General features: G+C 36.4%; 1 protein-coding gene across 1 annotated transcript in view; it reads right to left on the minus strand.

Annotated features, from left to right (window-relative positions):
* The window catches only part of MARCH6 (membrane-associated ring finger (C3HC4) 6, E3 ubiquitin protein ligase), a 46,668-nt gene extending 40,035 nt beyond the window's left edge, over positions 1-6,633 (minus strand). Inside the window, exons 1-2 of the mRNA XM_009883797.1 lie at positions 6,541-6,633; positions 5,607-5,680 (exon numbers count right to left, since the gene is read on the minus strand). The gene's annotated coding sequence lies outside the window, so the exon portion shown is untranslated. The remainder of the gene's footprint in view (positions 1-5,606; positions 5,681-6,540) is intronic.
* Between the last annotated feature and the right edge of the window lie 4,220 nt (positions 6,634-10,853).

Consider the following 10,853-nt stretch of genomic DNA (forward strand, 5'->3'; position numbering starts at 1 on the left):
AAATAAAACAAACTAACATTTTCAATTTAACCTCTCTTTCCCAGTTTTTTCAAAGTACCTAAACTTAGTCCAAATGAAAACTATACTGTCCACACTATTTCTCTTGCAAGGAGATATGAGAGATATTTAGTCATGCCACGGGCAGTACAGAATACCTGTATGTTCTGTTATGATAATGTAAAATGTAATGACAATTATAAATATTAGCAAACCTGGATAGTTTCAGACTTCCCTTTTGTTGCTTGTATTAAAAAAAGAAAAAAAGAAGAAAAAAAAGTGGCAGCAACACCAGAAGCACCAGCACTCACTGTAGTTATAAATGCTGGCTGCACAACAGAAAAAGACCCAATACAGAGAGAACACCAGGCTCTTCCTCACGCCGAAATTCTCTTGCTTCTCTTTCCTGTCCCACACTGGCAGTAGAATCCCTGTACAAACCCACCTCCACAATGAACGATCAGCAATGTGTAACTGGTCCCAAAGCAATGGTCCAAGACTTTCCCTGTCTCCTAAGGGCTTACTCCCAATGAATGAGAACAGGTTGTGCAGGTTTAAATGTTTGTCTCCCCCATTTATACCTAGTTCCACCGCAAGGTAAAAAGTGGATACTTTCTGAAGCATGCAAACATTTGCAGAGAAGTCAGGTATATGATCATTATTAACTAGTATAAAATACAACAGCAAGTTATCCATAGTTTTCACGTTACTGGACAGTAGCATTTTGAAAATGCAAGTCTTCCCCCTAGAAGGAAATAAAGATCCTAAATTATTTTCCCAGTTTACGTTATACCAACAGATTTCATGCTTCCCACAAGTTCTTTCCTATAGTGCATCATCTAACTTTTCAGTAAGGGAAGCAGAGCTGCAGAAAGACACCAGAAAAACAGCCTTCTGACATATGCTGTATCAAAAAAACCCTACCACTATTTATTATGAAGGCTCAAACTTTTTTTAATAGCCTTATTTTTCTCCACAGCTGTCACAATGTAACCGTATCCTGTTTCATTTCTCACTCTTTACCCATGCAAGTCAGTCTATTTATTTGCCCATAACCTAAACAGGTGCATGCCTAGTGTGGAAGAAAGCAAACCATCTTTTTTGATGACATAAAACTGTCGTTTAGCCTACTTCACAGGTCTCCACACTTACAGTCCTCTTACTCATAGATCTTCTGTTTATTATTACATTTGCAAGCCATTTATATGCCACCTCAATCATCCTTGTACACTGATCATGAAATTAGAGTCCATAACTCATTAGTAAAAAGTATGTGTTTTATAGCTCATGGGCTAAAGCACTGGTTTGGCAAAACAGGGATTGCTAGCTGTTCTTTAGGTTGGATTAGACGATCTGCAAAAGATCCTTCCAACCCGCGCCATTGTGTTTTACACTCTTGAGACATACACAGACTTTGCTACAGACTGCTACAATAAAAGGAGAAAAATATCACCTCTTCTCATGCAAGCCACAAGTCTAACAAAACGTATGAAATGACACTCATAGGTATCTCAACTGCATGTTTACTCTGCACCCTGGGGCCGGCAGCAAACATGTTGAATTCTGTGCCAGCATGTAGTATTTTGTTTCAGAAGTTTTCCTTTTTCCAAACTAGACTTTCTAGAAATGCTGAAGCTATGGACTACTGTGTTAAAAGTTTGTAAAAATGAACAGGTAAAAAGATTAGCACATTATATCCTCCAATAAAATCTTAATTACTTCGAATGACAAGCCCAACAAAATGGGTTACTAATTTTAGTATAATTACATAGCTTCTTACAGATAATTCTGTATAAAATTAAAGATTCAAAAGTTTGGAACTTAATAAATTAAGTGTTATGACAAAAAAATGCAATTATTAAGCAATGTTTTTTGCAAAAGTTACTTAAATTATATGTTCATATTTTAGTGTTTTACAATTATGTCAGTGATACTCATTTTTCTTTGCCTTAACATCTATGAACCATGAACTCTTTCATGGCAAGCTATACATGCTAGTCAAATCTGGAAGGTTCTAAAATGATCAAAAAAAGTATCAAGGTTTACAGATTAATTTGAAAAACCCTGACCTTAAGTATTTAATGTGAAGAATCTCAGGGTGCTAAAGGATAGCTTAGGAGCTCAATCAATCCAAATGATTCACAGGAACAAATAGTTTCTGATCTAACAATCTTTGTTCACATGTTACTGTTAATATGAAAGAGGAACAAGAGTAACCAACCACGATTACAATACAAACAGTGAGGTCCAAGTGCATGCAAGCCTTGAATTAGTAACTTTGCATGCATGAATCAAAAGCTTATTTCAGATTATAATAATTTGTAAACTGAAGAACATCCTACCCACGTGGCTTCCTTCCATTTTATAGTCTTTGTATTAACCAAGCTTGTGACATTGTATCGATCACTTGCCAGCAATACAGCTGCTTAGGAAGCAGAGGAATGAAACCATCCCAATCTCCAGCCAAAGATCACACTAGTCTACTTCCCTATTTGTACTTTTGAAAATATTTATGTTAATGTTACCTTCTACAGAAAAGAGAAGTTTTGAAAATTATCATCTTCTGGGAATACAGACTCACCTTCTTACATGAGTCAGTGCTTATGAATGTTTACTGTGGCATCAAAAGTGCATCCTAGCATGTGACAAAGGAAAGTGCATGTGTGGGGAGGAAAACAATAGAGTAGCTGCTCTTTAAGAACTCAGAAAACATACAAGTTAAAAATGAATAAACACCTTGACATAATTAAAAAAAAGGCCAAAGCTACTTTTTTTTTTCTTCTAATAGTTATATTAATTCATAACGTTGAAGAACTGCAGAAAAGGAACTAATTTTAAAACATACAGTTTAGCCTCAAAGCATGCATTTGAAAATCAAGCCATTTGCTTACATTTTTTAGAGAATGACTCAATTATTCAAAAGAAAAATCAGTTCCTTTGTACTCCCACCAAGACAGAAGTTGAGTCTTCTACTCTTTCCTTCCTCCCTTCCGAACAGTAACTAAACTAGTAGTTCAGGTGCTAAAGAAGTCAGAAGATGTCACAGAACTTAAAGATAGTAAAGGACTTAAAGAATATATGCACTAGGAATATTTTATGAATACTCCATACACAAAACATTACACTAGCAAATCAGCATTTTTGACAGAATGACAGCAACAGCCTTAACAAGCAAACCAGGCTAAACCAAAAGAGGACTTGCTGGTATTACTGCACTATCATTCTCAACTTAGTGCCTATCCATTGAAGTACAGATACTAATTATGTACACACATTTATTTGACTACATCCCATGATGAATTAACTTAACTGAAAGTGCTTTAAACCTGGTGTGGTTATAGGCATATACATCAATCCCAACTCTGCCTTATTTTCTCTCCAGCACCTGTGATTCTTTCCCAGTTCCCACAAGCAGATCCAGCATTCACATTATCTTCCAAATAAAGACAGATAAGAGAAACTAAGGAACTAACTGCATGGGTGTTGGGTGAAAGGGAAACAATGAAACAAGACATGCTGCGTAGAGGCTAGAGGAATCTGTGCTAGGTACCTGACATATGCTAGCACTGTGAGCAGCCTCGTAGAAAAAAAACCACACACTGTGTAATGCGGAAAGACAAGATGAAAAAATTATCAACTGAGGGTGCTCAGTCTGGGGAGTGGCCAGTGCGTGACAGGAGGATAAGCAGATCTTTGCTGGAGGCTGAATGTGGAGGAAGTACTCTATTACATGGGAAAGAAAGAGGTTCACTTACTACCAATTTCAAGGCTCTTATGACAAATGGTAACTGTTAAGCCACAGTAATTCAATTACATTTTCTCACGTGTCCATAATCTGCAACTACATTACAAGCTGTGCTGGTAAAAGCTATGTCAATCAAGGATTAAACTTCTGCAGGAACACCTCTGTTGATAAGGGCAATGAATAAGCTTTCTAGTATCAACACTAACAACACATATAAAGTGCAATTTATTTACAATTTCTCATTCTCTGTTTTCTATACCCTAAGGAAAACACTGTACACTTTTGCCTTCCCCCCCGCAAACAAAACTAGAAAGCCTGCTGTCTTCTTAACAACTAGCAAATCACCAAAATGCAGTTTTCTGGTCTTGCACACTAAATTCTGCAGAGGACCTAGCAGCAGAATGCAATTTTGAAAGTGGCTAGTTACATTGTAGGAAGCTCCAGTATTGGGGATCACTCTTCATTTGCAAAGCTTCCAAATAGAAGCAATATAATGCCTTTATAAAAATGTTTAACAAATAAAACCTGCAAGCAGATGACGTCTCTCTTACATTTCTTATACAGGTCTCTGTAGCGTTTAAAAAGAATAACCTGAAAGCATTGCTGTGATCAACATAAAATATGCTGTTCTCCTCACAGTGGTAAGAGAGTTAACATTGTACATTTCACTGCTGATCTTTTAAAAAAGGGTCTAATGTGTTTAATTAATTGTTGGCAGAAATTGAAAAATTCTGAAGAAAGGTGGATTACGGGATTTTTGGAACAGAAAACACACAAACTGAACCGTCTGGCTCCTTAGCCTCAGTTTTCTCTACTGATGTAGAAAACCAGTAAAAAAAACCCCACAAAAAACAAAAACAAAACCAAAACCAATCACACAATCCAAAAGGTGAAAGGGGCACAGAAGATGGGATGAGCGCTCTATCCTTCTAACTGGGATGAGCTCCCCTGAAAAGGAGCTTTGATTTTTATTGTAGCACACACCTAAAAGTCAAACCTCAATCTTTCCCAACTCAAGACAGCTTCTACAGTGCAGATACTTGTCAGTTTAAAAAAAAATTAAATTACACATCTGCACCGTGAAGGAACAAGCTCAGCAGTTGTAAATAAAATATCAGCACAAACAAATTTAATGAGAAAAATACAAGAACCACTTCACCTGTTCAACAGGCAATAAGTTGGCAATAACAATACTAAATAACGAGCCTAGCTTGCCACCAAGCCAAAGGACCTCACTTATTTCTACTACTATTGGTTAACATTGGGAACTATATAAAGATACAGTAATTCTTCATCATAAATTGCCTAACTTACTTAGTTGAAGCTAACACAAAAGGTGATGCAATACTTGGTAGTTACTGTGTCTTGACTGAAATGCAACTGGAATAAATATCATTTGCATTATCTGTCAAGATCATTCAAATTGAAACTGACAGAAGCCACACAGTAGCATTGCAAGTGGATAATTCAAAGGTAACTGAAAACTGATTTTCAAATTCAAATTTTGCTGTGGTTTCACCTTAACATTCAGACTTCCAAATACAATTCATCAATGAAGCTGAGAACATGCCACATGCTGTAATGCTGGCAACAAAAGAATGGGACTGAGGCTGTCAGAAAAGGTACAGAATAATACTTACTTTATGGCTCATGTAAGATTATGAAAGAACCAGATTATCCATTATTTAAACAATTCACACAGTCTGCAATAACATGCATAAGAACTTCAATTCAAACAAGAATACAGAAGCTAAAACACAAGTTTGGATCTATTATGCTGAATGAAAAAGTAATCACTTCATACATTCTGAGAGAAAAAGAGAAAAGAAATTCTGCAAAGATAGGAGCGGTAAAATATACTTACTTGGTGTGAAAGCAAATCTGTGCTTACATAATTCACAGTATTCTTTTCTGCTGTGTTTAAGCCACTGAACTAAGCTGCAATAAAAGGCGATCATATTAATACATGGTATTACATCTCTCCACTTTATCCCTCCATTAAGGACAACACACCAATTCTCTGTTTTCAAACATAAATCGGGATATTGGTACTACCAAGCAGGACTTAAATTAGCATGTTTATTAAGTCCATTTAGGCCAGCAAGTAAGTTTCAAAAAGTAAAAGAGGCAAGATATGAGTAATAGCAACTCTTCAATTACATCACTTACATTACTGACAAAGTACACTCTTTGAGCGAGTTATTGAAAAGGCTAATAACTCAAAGCACATATCCGGACATGGACACCCACTAGTGACACCAGTCCTTACAAATATTTCAAAATACGGCACATATATGCACACAGCTAAGATTTAGAACTGTTGTATTTGTGAAAGAATGCCTACTAAAATACCATCAAAAGGAATGTAGGCTGTAGACCAGAATTACAGTTTTCAGTTTAGCATTTTTTGACAAAACATACACTTCAAAATGACCAAAAAGTACTAGGGTATTTTTATTTCTTGCTATGAGGTTAGATGTTCTTTTTATTCACAACTGTAAGCAGGGAGAAAAAACCCAACATACTGATTTTTCTGCTTAGTTTTCATAAAGCTGACATATAAGTAGAACAGTAGTCCTAAACACAATTATCAGTACTTTCTTTTGATATATCATTACTGAACTGTAATGACCCATCATGTAAAAATCTTAAAAAAACGTAACACATTTCCACTGAAAACTGAATTTTCTTACTAGTTAACCTGAAGACTTAAGAAGTATTGTCTTTAGAAACATGTTAATGTGTTTTATTAAAAAAAATTAAAAATTAACACACACATCCCCAAACACAGAACTCACCATTCCTGATGAATAAATTTAATACTGCCAGTACACACACATGGATGATAGAGGGGTTTCTCAGGAGTTCCTTCAGACCGACAGACTCTGCATATATCTGCTGACAAGGACATAAAGCTTATTACACTACTGCTTAAAGGACTCAAATTTACAAGACAAATTATACAATTAAATGCTAGAAAGCTTGCCACACAGCAAAATGAAGCCAGAATAAATTGAAATAGGATGAAAGATAGATTTAATCTGATGCATGACATGAAGACTGAGAAATCACCAGAAAAAGCAACAAGAATGTTATCTGCCTGGTTATGTTATAAAAATCCAAAACCACGTATTATTATATTTTTAACATTTCTAGGAAATAGACATAGTGAAACTACATGCAGAGGTGCTCTTTGTCTAAAAAAGTCATCACTAAACCAACATGTAAATTGTTAAGGATAATCTTGTTGAACGTGGAGACTTTGAAATGGAAAAATTCCATCTGAGTTTTGAACAGGTTAAAAGGGAGGCTGAGCAGAAGAGATTTACTAGTGTCTAATAATGACTTAAATACGCCATTTGCTACTCTGGAATCTAACATGGATGTTCCTTGGTGCTCTTAATGAAAGCAAAAAAAACCTATCATAACAAACAGAAACAAGTATTTAGTGAGTTTGCTACTTTAGTTGAATCAGGCCATCCATTTAGCAGTCTACAGCCCAGTCACAAAAGCAAAGACATTTTCGATTTCTTATTTCATAATTTTAATTTCAACAATATTTCAATAGATCCAAAACCTTCTATATTCTCTATTTTTGGTATTTTCTTACAACTAAAGACTGCAAGATGTTTTGTGGGCAAAGAAGTGAGTGTAAACCTCTCCCTCTAAAGAACAGATGTCTACTTTAATACCATTCAGTTATCCAGGGCATTTAAACACACAACTAAATACAAGTAAAAATCAAGCATTTTATTTGCTTATTGACAGATGTACAGTATCTTCCCCTTACTCCTCCTTTTACTTCTATTAAGGGAAAGAACATAAAATGTCCATTTTTATAGAATATTTAAGTTTAAGATTTTCTCTTTTGTTAATTTTTTTCTCTATTAATCACCATTCAGCAAATCTGCAAGAGCGTAACAGATACACAGAGATCTTTGTTACAAAAATACCAACTTAAAGTACTGGTGTAAGAATCCTGAAAATACGCAATTTCAACTCTGAATCACCTATCTTTTTTCTTGTTTGAAATCTCCAAAAGTTAATGTTTTCCTAGGAAAAGTTCTGAAAGGTACCAAATATTAAAATATTAAAGTTTTTCTATAAAGAAGTTACAATATGACCATACCCAGTTTGCATGGTCTTAGAACAGTTTCTACACACAAAGCATAGGAATTCAAGTGATTCCAAAGAAAAAAAATAATGTGCTTTCTATAAAAGAGAGATTGGAATTCATTCACACAGGCTGAAAACCTAGAATTAACAGAAACATGTATTCAATACCACATCAATGATGCTACCAAGAGACATAAAGAGTACTTCCATCACAGCCATATCGAGCAATGACATATCGCTGTAAACATCAAGAGCGCCTGGTTTCTCTGCCGACAAGAATGCCCAGAACCTCTACTTCACTTAACAAAGGATTCTTTTATCACAGAGCATATTTCCAGATGGCTGCACAGGACAGGTCTCTTCAACTGACAGGCAGATTCTACCCACTAGCTGTGGTTTGCCCACCTTCCTCCAGCATTCTTCCGAACAGAGCTATTTCACTGCACTAAGCTGACAACTTTGTATGTTGGATCCGCCTCAGAAAGGCTCAGACAAGCACTAGAGCCAGCATGTGAAACTGCTGCTTTAAGAATACTCTCTGGCACCAAAGACAACAAGTTGAAAGCACACTGTTCTCAGAAAGACCCCCTTAGCTCTCTGAACCCACTCATTAATGGTTCATTGGCTTTCACAGCAGATCATTCACTTATTCTCAAGACTGTTGGGGGAAAAAACATAATTTGCTTTACTGAAAGCAAATGAATTATTTGGAAAAGGATTTCTGCTGTTAGCTTACTAAAATAAGAAAAAATTTTTTTTTTTCAAAGGCTATGAGAATTTCTAGACAGTCACCCTTATTTTACAAATCCAAATAAACATACACGAGAGTAACAATCTGGACTGTTAAGAAGTAGATAGCTTCATATTAATAACTCCCTCTAAGAGTCAATATGTAAAGCTATGCACCTTATGACCTACTGTCACGTTCAGAGGTAATGCCACTGTGTAGTAGATGTTATTTTTCTACTTGCACACACTTTGCATTGTGTTCTTCGTGCATGTGTTTTAGAAAAAATGACCTTGGGTAATACTGTTCTTTTTTGTTCCCCCAGAGAATGATTCTCTGCCTAACCTCTCTAACTGAGCGTTCATCACTGTAATATCCAAAAGTGAAGATTATGTTATGGTGTCTGGTGCTTTCAGGTGCTACAGAAATGCAATGCTCACACTCATTCCAAGATGAAGAAGCTGCCATTTAGGTCTGACTGTTATTACCCTAAACTGCCTCTCTTACCTGAGCTTTCACCATCCAGTTAAGTTTTCTAGCTCCACAACACAATTCAGTCAAGGAAAAAACCCATCAGAAACACAATGGCCATAATACCGTCAATGGGCTACCAATAGTTCAGAAAGCCCATCTGACACACTGTAGCAGGTCAGGCACACGGTACTATTAGAGCACGGATTTCCTCTTCCGTAAGGCACTAACACAGTCTTTTCTGCTGCTAGTGTTCAAAGCTTTCTAACCTTGGGAAGTCTCTTCAGCGTTCTGGCAAGCGTTGTGAAATTCTAATAGTGGGAATTGAAGTCTGAAACTGTAGAAGAAGTTGTAACATTCTAGGTGTATTTATGGAAAGTGAGTATATAGACTAGTTACTTTCATCCTACTACTCAGAGTTTTTGAGGGGAACATTGATAAGACTACAGTATAGTATCTCAGGCTACATATATATATGTGTTTGTGTATGTATTTATATAAATATAAAAACAGAAAAGTCCAAATTCCAAGTGTAGAGTTTAACATGAAGGTTTAGTTAAAGGAGACAACACCTTAAGATGTAACTAACAGTCCCCTCTTCTTTCTCTTCCTGGTCTCTCTGTTCACAAAATTAAGCTCTGTAAAAGCAGGTACCATGAAAGACTACCACTCTTACCAGGCTGTAACAAAGTATCAACTATGCTGTTTGAACTGAATCCACTGAGATGGATTTACCAGCTACTGGAGTGGTGGAAATTCAGCTGGTGATTTCTGAGTATCCGCTTCACAGTTTGCTACAATCCAGGTTTTCTGGGCAACCAGAGGCCAAGCAATCAAAGTTTCACATTGTTAATTTCATCAGTGTAAGTAACTGTTGGTCTACAGGGCCCAGACAGAGTTGCAGAAAGCAGTTTTTATATGTTGTTAGATTTTAAAAAACACTAGTATTTTGCTAAAACATCTGTTTTCACAAGTCCTAAGGATGTCTACAGCACAACCCAAGGGACATTTCTACAAACGTGCTGTCTTATTTCATCTGGTGTTTCACGTTCCTCCAGCTTTTTTCTTTTTAATCCTCTCAAGCTGGAAAGTCAAGTGCCACTAGATAAAAAGCTACATTCAAAATGATGCCAAAGTAACAAAAGCCAAGACACAAAACTCTTTCCTTGGAACTGTCTTGCTACTGCAATATATATTTGTAGTTATTGCTTAAGATGACAAACAAAGCTCAAACACTGCAAGAAACATAGCACAACACACATCCTTTATTTATTTTGGTTTATGCTAGGCTATGAAGTCCTGGTGTATGAAAGTTCTGCATTATCAGCTTGAACTACATAGTTCCTCAACATTACTCGAGCAGAGCAAAAGTGCTGACAAAACATACCCGCATTTGATCTCAAGTAAAGCAACACCCTTAAAAAAGGAAACTACGCATTAAAAAAATATGACTGTGATCTCTTTGACAACGTCTTTTTTAAAATGAGGTAAGTTACTATGTATTAGTCTCTGCTAGAAGAGACAGAGAAACATGTCAGCTCCTGCATCATTTTACTATTTCAATTTTCCAAATAGATTTTACAGCACATGTAGCGAAGCTAACATTACCAAAGAAGCAGCAGCAGCTACAGATGCTGTTATTACACAGCTGAAAGCGGAAATTTAAAACTCTCTAAGTTACAGGAGCGGGTATGACAGGGTCTACTCAGGGCAGTCCCTTCCTCACGGCCCCTTCCCCTGTAAGCACCCCGGCTTCCGCCTTCCCCGCCGGGATCTCCTGTCACAAACCCCCATAAC

This window comes from Charadrius vociferus, unplaced genomic scaffold (assembly GCF_000708025.1).
Source record: "Charadrius vociferus isolate BGI_N301 unplaced genomic scaffold, ASM70802v2 scaffold103, whole genome shotgun sequence".
NCBI lineage: Eukaryota > Metazoa > Chordata > Aves > Charadriiformes > Charadriidae > Charadrius > Charadrius vociferus.